Here is a 14,921-nt window from a genome sequence, read left to right on the forward strand (position 1 = left end):
AGGAAGGGTCAAGGCCATCTCCTAGGGGCTGGATTCCAGGGGCCAGAGAAGATTCAGGCAGGCCGGGTCTTAGCAGTCCCGTGGCATTTTCAGAATGGAAGCAAGAGTGAAGCCATCCATAATAAGTAGGAGAAAAGCTGGCTATCCCCAGGATAAGGGAAAGATTCTCCAAACCACCCCAACACATGGAGTTTTCATCATCTTTGACAGAATCTTCCTTGAAGATTCGTCTGTCCTCCTGCCTGTGCATCGGCCGATCTGTCCATCTCCCTGTCTTCCATGGACACATCTGAGATGGATTTTGGAGATGTTCCCCCTGGAGGCTGCACTGTTTTGGCCTCTCACTTCCTGTCTGATGCAGTTAGGGACCTGAGGATGCTTTAGGGCGTGGACAAAGCGTGGTCGACATTGGTAGATGGAGGATTATGAGAAAGCAATCTTACATTCTATTCTTAAAGGCTTAGTAGGTGTCCAGTCTATTTTCTTTTAGTCAAATACATGGACCAGAAACCGAAGCCAGAGACTGCCACATCTTTGTGTCCAGAACATGGCCTATCTCCTGACAACTGGTCTTGGTCTCAGTGCATCCCCCTGCTGTTGGTTTCATGGATGGCCTTCACCTTGACATCTCAAAGCCATGGCAAGTGTGGAGAGGTACCACTGATTGGCTTCTTGTCCCAAGGCTGCATCCCAGCAGAAGCAAAAGAGTAGGAGTTGGGCGTCTTTGTCCAACAAAGAATGCCTGACAGGATATGCTGGCGAGGGACCTGAGGGGTGTTCCGTTTTATCTTCTGCCAAGGCTCTCACTTCCTGGAGTGTGCTTACACTAAACACAGCTTGACATAGAAAATTCCCCTTTTTTAAAGATTTTTTTTTAAGATTTTATTTATTCATTTGACAGACAGAGATCACAAGTAGGCAGAGAGGCAGGCAGAGAGAGAGGAGGAAGCAGGCTCCCCGCCGAGCAGAGAGCCCCAGGTGGGGCTCGATCCCAGGACCCTGGGAGCATGACCTGAGCCGAAGGCAGAGGCTTTAACCCACTGAGCCACCCAGGCGCCATGAAAATTCCCCTTTTTTACAAGAATTCTGGACTCACCGTCAACTTGGATTGCAGACCTCAGGTAGAAAGGGCTTCTCTTGGGGCGCTTGGGTGGCTCAGTTAAGTGTTTGCCTTTGGCTCAGGTCATGATCCCAGAGTCCTAGGATCGAGCCCCGCATGGGGCTCCCTGCTCAGCGAGGGGCCTGCTTCTCCCTCTCCCCCTGCCTGTCACTCTTCCTGCTTGTGCTCTGTCTCTCTCTAATAAATAAATAAAATCTTTAAAAGGGGAGGCTCCTTTTAGCAAAACCCTCACACTTCCTTCCCTCCTTTCAAACAGGCCTATTTCCCAGGAATCGTCTCTCCTGCAGGAATTCACTAATAACTGCAAAAAAGGAAAGACCCTTCTAAAATCTTGAAATTTTCCCACGAGTCTCCTTACAGAGCAGCCTTATAGGCACCTTGATTGAATTCTAAGATTCAACAGATTCCTTTACCACCAGCTATTTAAGAAATGCCAACTTCTCAACCAGGAGTCTGGGGGCCCCCTGTGCTCCCCCTACCTCCTCAGCCTCACAAGCTCTGGGGTCTATTGTCCCAGTTTTTTTTTTATTGACTAGGAAGTTGTAACTGACAGAAAATCCAGCTTCTCAGACTGGTTTTGAAAATAGGGAATTCACTGGCACACGGAATGAAAAAGTGTGCCTTCAGGAGAGAAGTTTTCTCAGTGGCCCAGTGATATAATCAGGACCTGATTTTTCTCTCTTTTTCCATTTCTCCATTAGCTCCTCTCCCTCCTTCTTGACCTGGTCCCATTCTTACCCAGGTCAATGTTACCAATTTACAGAAGTCACCTTTACTATATCCAAAAAGAGTGGAGATCTATTTCCCCAAAGAGACACAAGTTTTAGGATTGACCACCCTCTATCATGGGCTTCCTAACACAATCACCACAATGATGGATTCAAGCCGATCCAGGCCCACGGTGGAGGTGGGATGGGATTTGGTTCACCCAATCTGCTCAGAAAGAAGAGGGGAGTGAGTGCTGGTGAGGCAACTCACAAATATGCTGCACCCAGGGGCTTTAGGACTTAGGCAAGTACTCACACGCTCACATGTATGGAGGATATGGAGGACTTTATACTTGCCAAAGCATTTAGAAGTAAGTAATAAATGTATTTTATTCGTGTAAAGTATGATCTGTTTTAAAATATATAAACCATTTATGTTGATGCTAGAAAGTTTATTTTATGCTTTTTTTTAAATTTATTCATTTGACAGAGAAGGCAAGAGAGCACAAGCATGGGGAGCGGCAGGCAGAGGGAGAGCAGGCTCCCCACTGAGCATGGAGCTCAGCGCTGTGAGGAGGGGGGACAATCCCAGGACACAGGGTCATGACCAGAGCCAAAGGGAGACACCCAACCGACTGAGACACCCAGGCAACCCCATGCTAGAAAGTTTAAATGCAAAAGGAAGAAAATAAATCAAAATACTTGTAATCTTATCACACAGAAATATTCCATTTAACACCTTGGTACTTATCTTTCCAGATTTAAAACAAAACAAAAACTCTAAAAGAATGGGATTGTAGGGAGCACCTAGGTGGCCCAGATGGTTAAGCATCTGCCTCCGGCTCAGGTCATGATCTCCAGGTCCTGGGATCGAGCTCCTCATCAGGGTTACAGCTCAGCAGGGAGTCTGCTTCTCCCACTCCCTCTGCTTGTGCTCTCTCTGTCTCACTCTCTCTTAAATGAATAAATAAAATCTTAAAAAAAAAAAAAAGAATGGGATCATAGGATACACACTAAGGGTCCCTGCTTTCCTCATGTAATAACATAAATATTTTCCCAATCCCTCTTGGGTTTTTAAACCCTCTGGATGCATTATCTCATTTTTGACTCTGGTTAGAAGTTATTATGAATGATCCCCTTCTATAGATAATGAAACAGTCTTGGAGAACAAGTCAAGAGCAGGCAGCCAGCACCCAGTTCCTAGCCCCTGACCATGGCCCCTGACAGCCTCCGATTGGGAGAGGAAGGACATGCTACTGCTCATTCATGAAGTAAGTGCTCCTGGAAGGTGAAAGTGACCATGTACCACGCCTCCAGGACAGTTCAGTCTCCTTTCCAGCCTCCTCCTTGGTGGTTCCAGAGGGCTCCAAGCACTCAGAGGAAGGAAAGCCAGTGGTTTAATCTTTACCACCCCAAAGTGCAGTGTCATGGAAACCAGGGACTCCAGACTTTTCCCCTACCTCTAAGGGGTGTTGGGGGTAGGACAGAGGGCAAACACTTCACCTCAGCTGCCAAATCCCCCAGCTCGCGTTGTTCTGTGTGGGTGTAGGACTGGAGTAAGCATGTGATAGGTGGCCTTGGAAAGCCTGAGCCCCTACCGCCCACAATCTTCCACTGAAAAGGCTGTAGGATAGTGACCCAGAGTCTGAATCAGACTGCCTGGGCTCAGATCTGGTTTCACTAATGTGACCTTGAGCCAGGGAGCAGTGTGACCTGAGTTCCTTCTTCCGTGAAATGGGCATAATACATACCACATGGAATTGCTGAGTTTAAGACAATGTATATAAACCCCCTTTGGAAGAGTCTTTGGTACCCCTTATAATGAGCATTCAATAAATATCAGCTATTACTATTATCACTTTATTAGCTACTTGTAATGAGGATTCTAGTGGCAGAGGATAGAAAACCACTCTCGCTGGACTAACAGAAAAGATGAATTTACTAAAAAGTTTGTCCGTGACCCAAGGGTAGAGAGGCTGCCTGAAGAAACTTGAAGGCAGGGATTTGATCAGTCACTAATCCAAACCACTTCCCTTCCTGAGTTTCTCTTCACCAGCCTCATGATCCTCTCCCTGAGGACCTTCTGCCCCGCTTCCTAGTCTTTGCAGCAGGACCTGGCTTCCCCAGAGAGGTCCCTACCAAAGAAGGGCAGTAGGTGCAGTGCAGGTGCCTAGGAGAATCGGATTGGCCCAGCTGAGTCACATGGCCACTCCTGGGCCAATCAACTCTGGGTGGGGGCGGGGCCACAGAGTGCCAACATGGCAGCTCTCAAGGAAACAGGCATGGGGTTGGGAATGGGACTAGATGCTCGGGGGATGGGATTCCCTCGTCCCATATTCTTCCTCGCAAACCACTTTTACTCCTTGATTCTAAAAGTGAGAAGCCATACTCTCGTCCTCACTGTATACTTACATAGAGGGCCTGCTTGCAGTTTCCTTCGTCCCGTGGGGAAGCCCGGCCGCGGTACCCACCGCTCTAAGTAGCCACCACAAGACACCCCTGCACATGCACATCCCTGGACACAGCTGACAGCATCAGGTTCAGCCAGAACCTAGACGTGTCTCCTAACTCCATCTGAACTAAGAAACTGCGAGGGGAGGGCAGATTCTTCTGCGGGGCTTGTGGAACCGCGTGGATCCAGAGGACGTGGAGCACACCCGCGGAGGGAGGAGAAGGGCGCAGTTCGCAGTTACCCAGAGAGAAACGGAGGTAAGAGTGACCTGCTGCCCGAGTCACTGAGCGAGTCGCTGCAGCTCTGCCTCCAGCACTAGAGGCCTGGCAGAGTTTAGTTTCCTGGGCTCATGGAGATCCCTGGAATTTCCAGTTAAGAGCTCACAATTCCCTCTTACTCCAGTTTTTGTTCTGTTACTAAAAATTCCCTACCCAGGAAAATTCACTTCTTCATTTCTCCTTAAGATGAACCAGAAATCATCCAACTTCCTTATTTCTTCAGGGAGAGGAGAAAACCCACACACCCCCTTATATTTCTCCTGCTTAAAGCCGGTGGGGGACGTGCAGGCAGGCATGTGCTCATGTATGTGCCCAGAGAGTGCCGCAGAATCACATCCATTTAAGGACACTCCAAATGCTGGTTCGCACCACAATACTCTTCTTGTCTCCGCATCACCTGATCTTCCCAGGAGGGAGGGGATAGAGAGCAACTTGCCCAAAATGGCCTGTAGACATGAACTTTATGGCCTCCCACCCCAGAGCGTGGGTACTGCATTCCTGAGGGCAGCAGGGGAGGGTCTTCAGTATGGGGGACATTCTCCCGGCCAGAGTTGGGCAGGTCATGACACGTCAAAGCAGGGCCAGAGTAGGACTTTCAGAAAATTACTTCCTCCAAGCACCCTTCTTAGTGCTTCTGCACTAGATACAGAAGCTGATATAGAAGCTATTGTACACCAGGCCACCATTCACGGGCAAACATTCCATCTGCCTGGGAGTGGCTCTCCTTAGCTCTCTTCCTGCCCCACCATGACTAAGAATCTCAACCTAGACCTGGTGCCACCCTCTCCTCTCCTCCAGCAGGTCTTCAACAAAGATCTATTCAGATTCAATGAAGATTTTTTTAGCACCTCCTGTGTGCTAGGACCTGCCTGTAATCAAATTATACATGCACTTAGTCCCTCTTTTTTTTTTTTTTTTTTTTAATAAATAGGCTCCACAAGAGGTACCTAGGTGCTCAGTCCGTTGGGCATCTGACTCTTGGTTTCTCCTCGGGTCATGGTCTTGGGGTTGTGGGATGTGGGCTCAGGAGTCTGCTTGAGATTCTCCCTTTCCCTCTGCACCTCTCCCGGCTCACACTCTCTGTCTCTCTAAAGTTAATAAATCAAATATTTTTTTATTTTATTTTATTTATTTATTTGAGAGAGGGGGTGGGGGAGAGCACAAGCAGGGAGAGTAGTGAAGGAGAAGCAGACACTCCACAGAGCAGGGAGCCCGATGCAGGACTCGATTCCAGGACCCCAGGATCACGACCTGAGCCGAAGGCAGCCAGTTCACTGACTGAGCCACCCAGGTGTCCCAATTAAACAAATCTTAAAAAAAAAAAAAAGTAAAGTAGGCTCCACAGGCAACATGGGACTTGAACTCATGACCCCAAGATCAAGAGTCACATGCTCTACAGGCAGAGCCAGCCAGATACCCTGAGTCCCTCCTTTTCAGGAACCACTGGTAACACTGAAATCTTATTTATGAAATGACAAGGTGGGACAAGGCATGGGCTAGGGCCCTGCCCTGCTCTCATACACTCTGAGGTGTCTCATCACAGCTCTGTATTATGGTAATGACTGGTAGACTATTTTATTTTATTCTTTTAAAGATTTATTTATTTATTTATTTATTTGCCAGAGAGAGAGAGAGAGAGAGAGAGAGAGGGAGAGAGAGATCACAAGTATGCAGAGAGGCAGGCAGAGAGAGAGGGGGAAGCAGGTTCCCTGTGGAGCAGAGAGCCCGACACAGGCCTCGATCCCTGAACCCTGATATCATGACCTGAGCCGAAGGCAGAGGCTTAACCCACTGAGCCACCCAGGCGCCCCAACTGTTTTCTTTCTTTTTTTTTTTTTTTAATATTTTATTTATTTATTTGACAGACAGAGATCACAAGTAGGCAGAGAGAGGAGGAAGCAGGCTCCCTGCTGAGCAGAGAGCCCAATGCGGGACCCGATCCCAGGACCCTGAGATCATGACCCCAGCCGAAGGCAGAAGCTTAACCCACTGAGCCACCCAGGCGCCCATTGACTGTTTTATTTCTTACTCTACACCTGTGTTTCCTGATCTCTCCATGTCCCCAATACAGAGGGTGTGTGTGGAGTAAACTAGGATTGTTTGCTGAGAATCCAGCTAATCTCAGGACAAAAGGCAAGGTCTTCACTGGCTGGATAAAAGGTTGATGTCAGACTAACAGCACAGAGTGACCCTGACAGGTGACACACCAACATTCTACATTCTGATCCAGGGTGCAGCAGCTGTGGTACAAAGTCATACTCCCACCCTGCCCCTCCCTCCCTTAGCCTGCAGAGTTTAGGATAATAAGGTGCCCAGGACACCAGGAAAGTGTAAGAATCTCCTCTAATCAAACAAAACTCAAGAGCATGGGACATCCGGGTGGCTCAGTCAGTTAAGCATCTGCCTTCAGCTCAGGTCATGATCCCGGGGTCCTGAGATCAAGCCCCACGTCAGGCTCCCTGCTCTTTGAGAAGCCTGCTTCTCCTTCTCCTCTGCCTACTGCTCCCCCTCCTTGAGCGCTCTCTCTCTCTCTCTCTCTCTCTGCCAAAGAAAGAAAGAGAGAGAAAGGAAAGAGAGAGAAAGAAGGAAAATCTTTAAAAAAAAAAAAAAAAGCAAGAACAGAAGTCCATCTTGACAGTTTTACTCAGAACTTTGCCATAAATAAATTTAAAATACAGAAGTATAGGGGCATCTGGGTGGCTCAGTTGGCTGGGCATCTGCCTTTTGTTCAGGTCATGATCCTGGGGTCCTGGGACTGAGCCCCGCATTGGGCTCCATTCTTAGCAGGGGAGTCTGTTTCTCCCTCTTCCTGCTCATGTTCTCTCTCTCACTCTCTCTCTCAAATAAATAAGATACCAACGCATGAAGAAATCTAGAGAGGGGTCATTGCAGAAATAAAAAATGAAATAAAATACAGAAGTATTAACTAGTTCTAATTTTGGTATACCTATTAGGTATATATTTGTGGTTTAATGTTATTTATATTTCTAATCTCATGATGAGAGGTTGGTAAGGGACACCACGGTGCTCAGGCATTTAAAGGTGTCAAGTGAGTCCTGATGCTGGAAGTCAGGTCCCTAACCTTGGGACTGGTGGCCTCAAGTCTGTCATCTTTCTCTCAGTGGAAGGACTTGACTGTTTTCTTATCACTGTCTGTTAAAATATCTTAAGACCTTAGTTGCAAAGCAATGCTCAACTCACACGATATCAACTGAGTCCAAGTAGTTTTGTTTATATTGTTTTTTCCCCAGGGGAGGGGTAGGAGGGAGGAAAACAGTCCCCATAGAAAACAATAACAAAATTCTTAATTATTTTTTTAATCCCAAGCTGGTCCTTTGCCGCTTGATCTTGGACCAAAAGAAAAATACTCTAATCTCTAGGGCATTTTGGGAAAAGGTGGGACATGGATTCCACAATATAGTTTTGAGTCTATGACACTAGCTGGAGACAGTGTGTTTCCTCTTGCTTGGCCCTAGAGAGCTGTTGGCATGATGTACGTCAGCACCATTTTCCTACTGGCTAATAGATTCTTCGAGGAGATGCACTTTTTTTGTTTTTAAACTCCCATTGATTTATTTTAGAATTAAATCTCTGTTGTTGATGGAGAACCAACCTCATTGGCCCTGAATAGAAGGTAACCGTGACCATAGTTTGAGTGAATTCTAGCTTGAATCTGTTACCTGCCAAAGACTGTTGGTAGGGGGAGGTATTGAAGATATCTTTTTTTTTTTTTCCCAAGATTTTATTTATTTATTTGACAGACAGAGATCACAAGTAGGCAGAGAGGCAGGCAGGGGCGGGGGGTGGGGGGAAGCAGGCTCCCTGCTGAGCAGAGAGCCCAATGTGGGGCTCTATCCCAGGACCCCGGGATCATGACCTGAGCCTAAGGCAGAGGCTTTAACCCACTGAGCCACCCAGGCGCCCCGGTATTGAAGATATCTTAATAGATTGATTGAGATAAAATTGAAGAAGGAAGGCCTTCTCAATATGTGATTTGGGGTTACTTAAGGCCACAATCTGGGTATCACCTCAAGTAGTTTCCTACTCTGGGTTCTATGAGGCTGTGAGCTCCCTGAGGGACAGTGGTAGGTGGATGTCCTGTGTTACTATGGCAGCCCCTGGCCAGCTCTTCCCTTGGAAGTCCAGGTTGCTAAGGGGTTGGGGAGCCTGTGCAGAAGAGTGGGAGCAGAGTTTCACTGTCTTGAACTGCTCCTGGGTCCTGGGGTCTTACAAGCAACATGGGACTAGGATCTTGCATCACCCTAGTCCGAACCAGATGGCAGCATGAGGCAGAGCTCTTCTCTGGGAGCTCAGTGCCCAACACCATCCCGGAATTGACCTGTTGATATTTGTAATTCTCAAAGAACAGTAATTTGTTGCTGCCTCTCCCATGGCCCCTGGCCAGTGTGTACTTTCTCCCTGTGTTCAGCATTCAGTGCTAATTACCTTTAGGGGCAAATTGCCAAGGGCTCGAATGGGATGTAATTATTTTCCCAGTTTAGGAATTTCATCCCCTCCCCATCCTTGGGTGGAGGGGTGCTTTGAAATTCAACTTTGCCAATTACATCAGCCATCAGTTTCACTTTGTTCAAATCCCTGAAGCCTGAGGGTTTTCAGAACCAACCTGGGTCTCTTTGTTCCGATACCTCGTTTCTCTCTTGCCTGAAGGGTTGACAGCCAAATTGGAACCACACCTTTGTCAGTGGCTGGCTGTGTGTCCTTGAGCAGGAGAAGTCGTGCCCTCCCTGAACTTCAAATGGGAATTCCTTCACTCTTCAAGTCAATCTAGTAAGTCAGTGCTCACAATAGCTGTAAAGGTATTCCTGGCACATAGTAGGTCTTCAGAAAAGTTCACTTTTCCTTTCCTTTCTGTCCTGACACCTAGGCTTTCCCAAGTGAGGAAGGGACCACTATTCCCAGTTTGATCCGTGAAGCTGAGGGAGACACCTGCGAGTGAGTGGGTAAAGCATCCCCTCCGTGGCCCCCACATTCAGATGCTAGGCCAGCCTCGTCAGTTATTGAGCACCTACTGTATGCCAGGCCCCGCACACTGTCAGCCGGGTGGCTGCTGCCCAGAATAGTTCTTTGCTTGCAGGAAGCAGTTTCTTCGCTTCATTCTTGCTGGCTCTGTCTTCCATATGAGGTATGAAATCCTTTCCAGAATGCCCAGACATGGATGTTCCCAGATCTTAAGCAATCGAGTATTTCTAACCACCACCTCCACTCCCTGTCACACACACACTAGCTGGAATTTTCCTCCTGATCAGTGGGCGCTCTGCTCAGAACAGCATCACTACCCCGTCCCACCCCACCCAGCTGTCTGGCCCAAAACCAGTCTCTCTACCTAAAAGAACTCAGTGGAGATAACAGAAGATAACTTCTCCCTGCCACCTCAGTCCTGGTCCCCTGAGTTCCTGTCTCATTGGCACTGCCTTTCAGCCATGGTCACACCAGAAACCTGACTGTCCTCCTTGTCTCTCCCTTCCTGTGTCCAGACCATCTCCAGCTCCTCTTTGCTTTACATGATAAATCCCTAAGTGTTTCTAAATTCTGACCACTCCCCTCCATCTCCCCACCCACCATTCTGCTCAGAGCAACCACCGCCCCACCAGGATGACTGCAAGGCTTCCCCATGGTCTCAGGGTTTAACACTGCTCTCTGCTCTCTCTTCTAAAGATTTTATTTATTTGTCAGAGAGGGAGAGAGCATAAGCAGGCAGTGTGGCAGGCAGAGGCAGAGAGAGAAGCAGGCTCCCTGCTGAGTAAGGAGCCCCATGCGGGGCTCGATCCGAGGACCTTGGGATCATGACTGAGCTAAAGGCAGCAGCTTAACCGACTGGGCCATCCAGACGTCCCCTGCTCTCTCTCTAAAGGCAGACCTGATCCCATCCTTCTCCTACCTCCATCCCTGCCAAAAAGCCATCCATAGGTCCTCCTTGCTCTTGTGCTAAAGACCTGATTTCTTCCTTTGGCTGATTGGGCCTATCAAAGTTTGGCCCTCACTGCCTTAGCTACACTTGGCTCCTTGCTGGGCCCACCCAAGCCTGCCTTTGGTTCCTTGAATGTATCATGCTCTTTCCTGATACAGGACATTTGCACATCCTGTCTTTTCTGCCTGGAAAGCCCCTTTCCTCCTTTAAAGTCTTGCCTCATTCTCTCCTATTTACTCCATTTTCAGTTAAAGGGTCATCTCCTCCCAGATGCCCTCTCTGATTAGCAGGCATGAGAGAGTTCAGGTTCCCATTCTATCCTTTTAGTCAACTGGGTTCATCTTCCTGACTTTAGTATGGTTCTTTGTTTTTGGTTTGTTTTTTTTAGGTTTTATCTATTTATTTGAGAGAGAGAGCAAGCACAGGCAGGTGGGGGGGTGTGGGGAGAGGCAGAGGGAGAAGCAGGCTCCCCGCTGAGTGGGGAGCTTGATGCAGGGCTTGATACCAGGACTCTTAGTTCATGACCTGAGCTACCCAGGTGCCCAAGTATGGTTGTTTGATTACCACTCCTCTTCCATCTTTCCCTCTTGACTGTAACCTTCAGGCAGCCAGGGACAGTGGCTATTTTAATTCATATCGTTTCCCCAGAGCTTAGCACCTGACACACAGTTGATGGTCAGTAAATGTTTGTTGAGCGAATAAATGAATGAAAACAACCTGAATGAAGGTTGTTTTGAAAATTAAATAAAGAAGAAAGAAGGTGAAATGGAGAGGGAGTTAATATTTGGTAGGTGACCACGTGGCACCAGGTGCTTTAGATATGTTTTTCTAATTTTCACTAATGATACACTTTACATCTGAGAAAACAGATTCAGAGATACTGGGTAACCAGCCCATAATACATAGCTAATAAAGACTTAGATAAGAGCAGGGTCTGTTTACTACCAATGTTCCAGATCTCACCCTTTCCCCAGTCTGCCTCCAAGTTAAAAAAGTGAAGGGAGGGGCACGTGGGTGGCTCAGTTGGTTGAGTGACTGGCTCTTGATTTTGGCTCAGGTCATGATCTCAAAGTCTTGAGATGGAGCCCTGCATCAGGCTCCGTGCTCAGCGTGGAGTCTGCCTGAGTTTCCTCCTCTCCTTCTGCTCCTGCCCCACCAAGGTCTCTCTCTTTCTCTCTCCCTCTCTAGAATAAATAAATAAATAAATAAATCTTAAAAAGAAAAAGACTCAAACTGCCAAAACTGAATTTTAAAAAGAAAAAAAAAAAAAACCTGAATAGACACATAACAAGTAAAGAGAATAAATCAGTGGTCAAAAAACTCCAACAAAGCAAACCCCAGGCCTAGAGGGTTTACTGGTGAATTATATCAATGGCTTGAGGAAGAATTAACAGCAGTCTTTCCAAAACACTTCCAAAAGTAGAGGAGGGAGCACTTCTCATCTCATTCTGTGAGACCAGTATAACCATGATGTCAAAGCCAGACGAAGACATTATGAGAGGGGCCCCTGGGTGGCTCAGTCGGTTAAGCGGCTGCCTTCGGCTCAGGTCGTAATCCCAGGATTCTGGGATCGAGCTCCGTGCTGCTCAGTGGGGAGCCTGCTTCTCCCTTTCCCTCTGCCTGCCACTCTGCCTACTTGTGCTCTATCTCTGTGTCAAATACATAAAATCTTAAAAAAAAAAAAAAAGACATTATGAGAAAACAACAGAGCCAATATCCCTTGTGAATATTTATACAAAAATCCTCAACAAAATGGTAGGAAACCAGGGGCACCTGAGTGGATCAGTCAGTTGGGTGTCTGACTGGTGATTTCAGTTCGGGTCATGATCTCAGAGTTACGAGATCAGGCCCCACATGGGGCTCTGTTCTCAGCAGGGAGTCTGCTTGGGATTCTCTTGCTCTCGAGCTCTCTCTCTTAAATAAATAAATAAATCTTAAAAAAAAAAATAGTAGCAAAAAAAAAAAAAAATCAAGAGTAACAATAGCAAACCAAGGGCGCCTGGGGTGGCTCTGTCAGTTAAGTCTCTGCCTTCAGCTCAGGTCATGATCTCAGGGTCTTGGGATCAAGCCCCATGTCCAGCTCCTTGCTCAACAGGAGTCTGCTTCTTCCTCTTCCTTTGCCTTTCCTCCTGCTCCTATGTCCTCTCTCTAAAATAAATAAATAAACTATTTTTTAAAAAACAGCAAATCAAATACAAACCGAATATATTATAACCAAGCAGGACTTCTCTTAGGATTTCAAGACTGATTTAACATTCAAAAATCAGTCAATGCAATTTACTATATTTTTACAATGAAGGAATAAAATTACAGGATCATCTCAATTGATGCAAAAAAAAAAAAAAAAAGCATTCTAGAAGATCCAACATCATTTCATGATAACAACACTCAACAACACTCAACAAACTAGTAAGAGAAGATAACTTTTCCTCAGCCTGACAAAGGGCACCTACAAAACCCCCCACCTAATATCATATTGGTGATGTTTCCCCCTAAGATTAGGAACAAGACAAGAATGTCTCTTCTCAGTACTTCCGTTCAACATTGTACTGGGGGTTCTAGACAGAGCAGTTAGGCAAGAAAAAGAAATAAAAGGCATGTAGATTGGAAAGGAAGGGGAAAAACCTCTATTCTCAAATGTCATGATCTTGTGTATAGAAAATCTTAAAGAATCCACTTAGAACTAATAAACAAGTTTAGCAAGATACAGTTTTGCAGGATACAAAATACAATATAATGCAAAATACCAATATACAAACATAAATAGTATTTTTTTTAAAGATTGTATTTATTTATTTGTCAGAGAAAGAGAGCAAGCACAAGCAGGGGGAGCAGCAGGCAGAGGGAGAAGCAGGCTCCCCTCTGAGTAAGGAGCCCATTTGGGACTCGATCCTGGGACCCTGGGATCACAACCTGAGCTGAAGGCAGACATTTAACCGACTAAGCCACCCAGGCGTCCCCACAAGCATAAATAGTACTTCTAAGCACTTAGCAATAAATTCTCCAAGTGAAGTTAATAAATAATCCCATTTTATCATCAAAAATGTAAAATACTTAGGGATAAATTTAACCAAGGTCCTGCACACTTACACACTAAAAACTTCAAAACTGGGGCACCTGACTGGCTCAGTGGGTGGAACATGTGGCTCTTGATCTCAGGGTCGTAGGTTCAAGCTCCACATTGGGCATAGAGCTTACTTAAGGAAAATAACATACAGGGCCGCTGGGTGGCTGGTTAAGCAACTGGTTAAGCAACTGCCTTCGGCTCAAGTCATGATCCCAGAGTTGTGGGATCGAGTCCTGCATTAGGCTTCCAGCTCCACAGGGAGTCTGCTTCTCCCTCTGACCTTCTCCCTTCTCATGCTGTCTCTCACTGTCTCTCAAATAAATACAAATCTTTAAAAAATAATAATAATAACATACATACTACAAAACATTGTTGAAAGGAATTACACAAATAAATAGAAAAATATCCCTTGTTCGTGGTTTGGAAGACTTAATATTAATAAGATGGCAGTATTCCCCAGATCTAAAGATTCAGTGCATTCCCTGACAAAATTCCAACTACCATTTTTTTTGCAGAAATGGACAAGCTGATCCTAAAATGTCTATGGAAACTCAAGGGACCCAGAATAGCCAAAACAATCTTTAAAAAGAACAAAATTAGAAGACTCAATTCCTGATTTCAGAAACTTATTAGAGGGGCACCTGGGTGGCTCAGTCCGTGTCCAACTCTTGATTTCAGCTCAGGTCTTAGTCTCAGAGTCATGAGTTCAAGGCCCTCATTGGGCTCCACGCTGGGCATGGAGTCCACTTAAAAAACAACAAAACCGGTGGGAGGAGTCAAGATGGCGGAGAAGTAGCAGCTGAGACTACTTCAGGTAGCGGGAGATCAGCTAGATAGCTTATCTAAAGATTGCAAACACCTACAAATCCAACGGGAGATCGAAGAGAAGAAGAACAGCAACTCTAGAAACAGAAAATCAACCACTTTCTGAAAGGTAGGACGGGCGGAGAAGTGAATCCAAAGCGACGGGAAGATAGACCGCGGGGGGAGGGGCCGGCTCCCGGCAAGCGGCGGAGCAACGGAGCACAAAATCGGGACTTTTAAAAGTCTATTCCGCTGAGGGACTTCGCTCCAGAGGCTTAACCGGGGTGAAGCCCACGCAGGGTCAGCGTGGCCTCAGGTCCCGCAGGGTCACAGAAGGATCAGGGGTGTCTGAGTGTCGCAGAGCTTACAGGTATTAGAACAGGGAAGCCGGCTACAGAGACAGAGCCGAGGAGTGAGCTCTAAGCTCGGGGTTACCTTGAACCAGTCGCAGGCTCGGTCAGCTCGGAGCGCGGCCGGAGGCAGGGTGACGGGAGTAAATCGGCGCTGTTCTCTCAGGGTGCACTGAGGAGTGGGGCCCCGGGCTCTCAGCTCCTCCGGGCCGGA

The sequence above is a fragment of the Enhydra lutris genome, unplaced genomic scaffold, assembly GCF_002288905.1.
Source record: "Enhydra lutris kenyoni isolate GAN:26980312 unplaced genomic scaffold, ASM228890v2 scaffoldscaffold38, whole genome shotgun sequence".
In the NCBI taxonomy this organism is placed as follows: domain Eukaryota; kingdom Metazoa; phylum Chordata; class Mammalia; order Carnivora; family Mustelidae; genus Enhydra; species Enhydra lutris.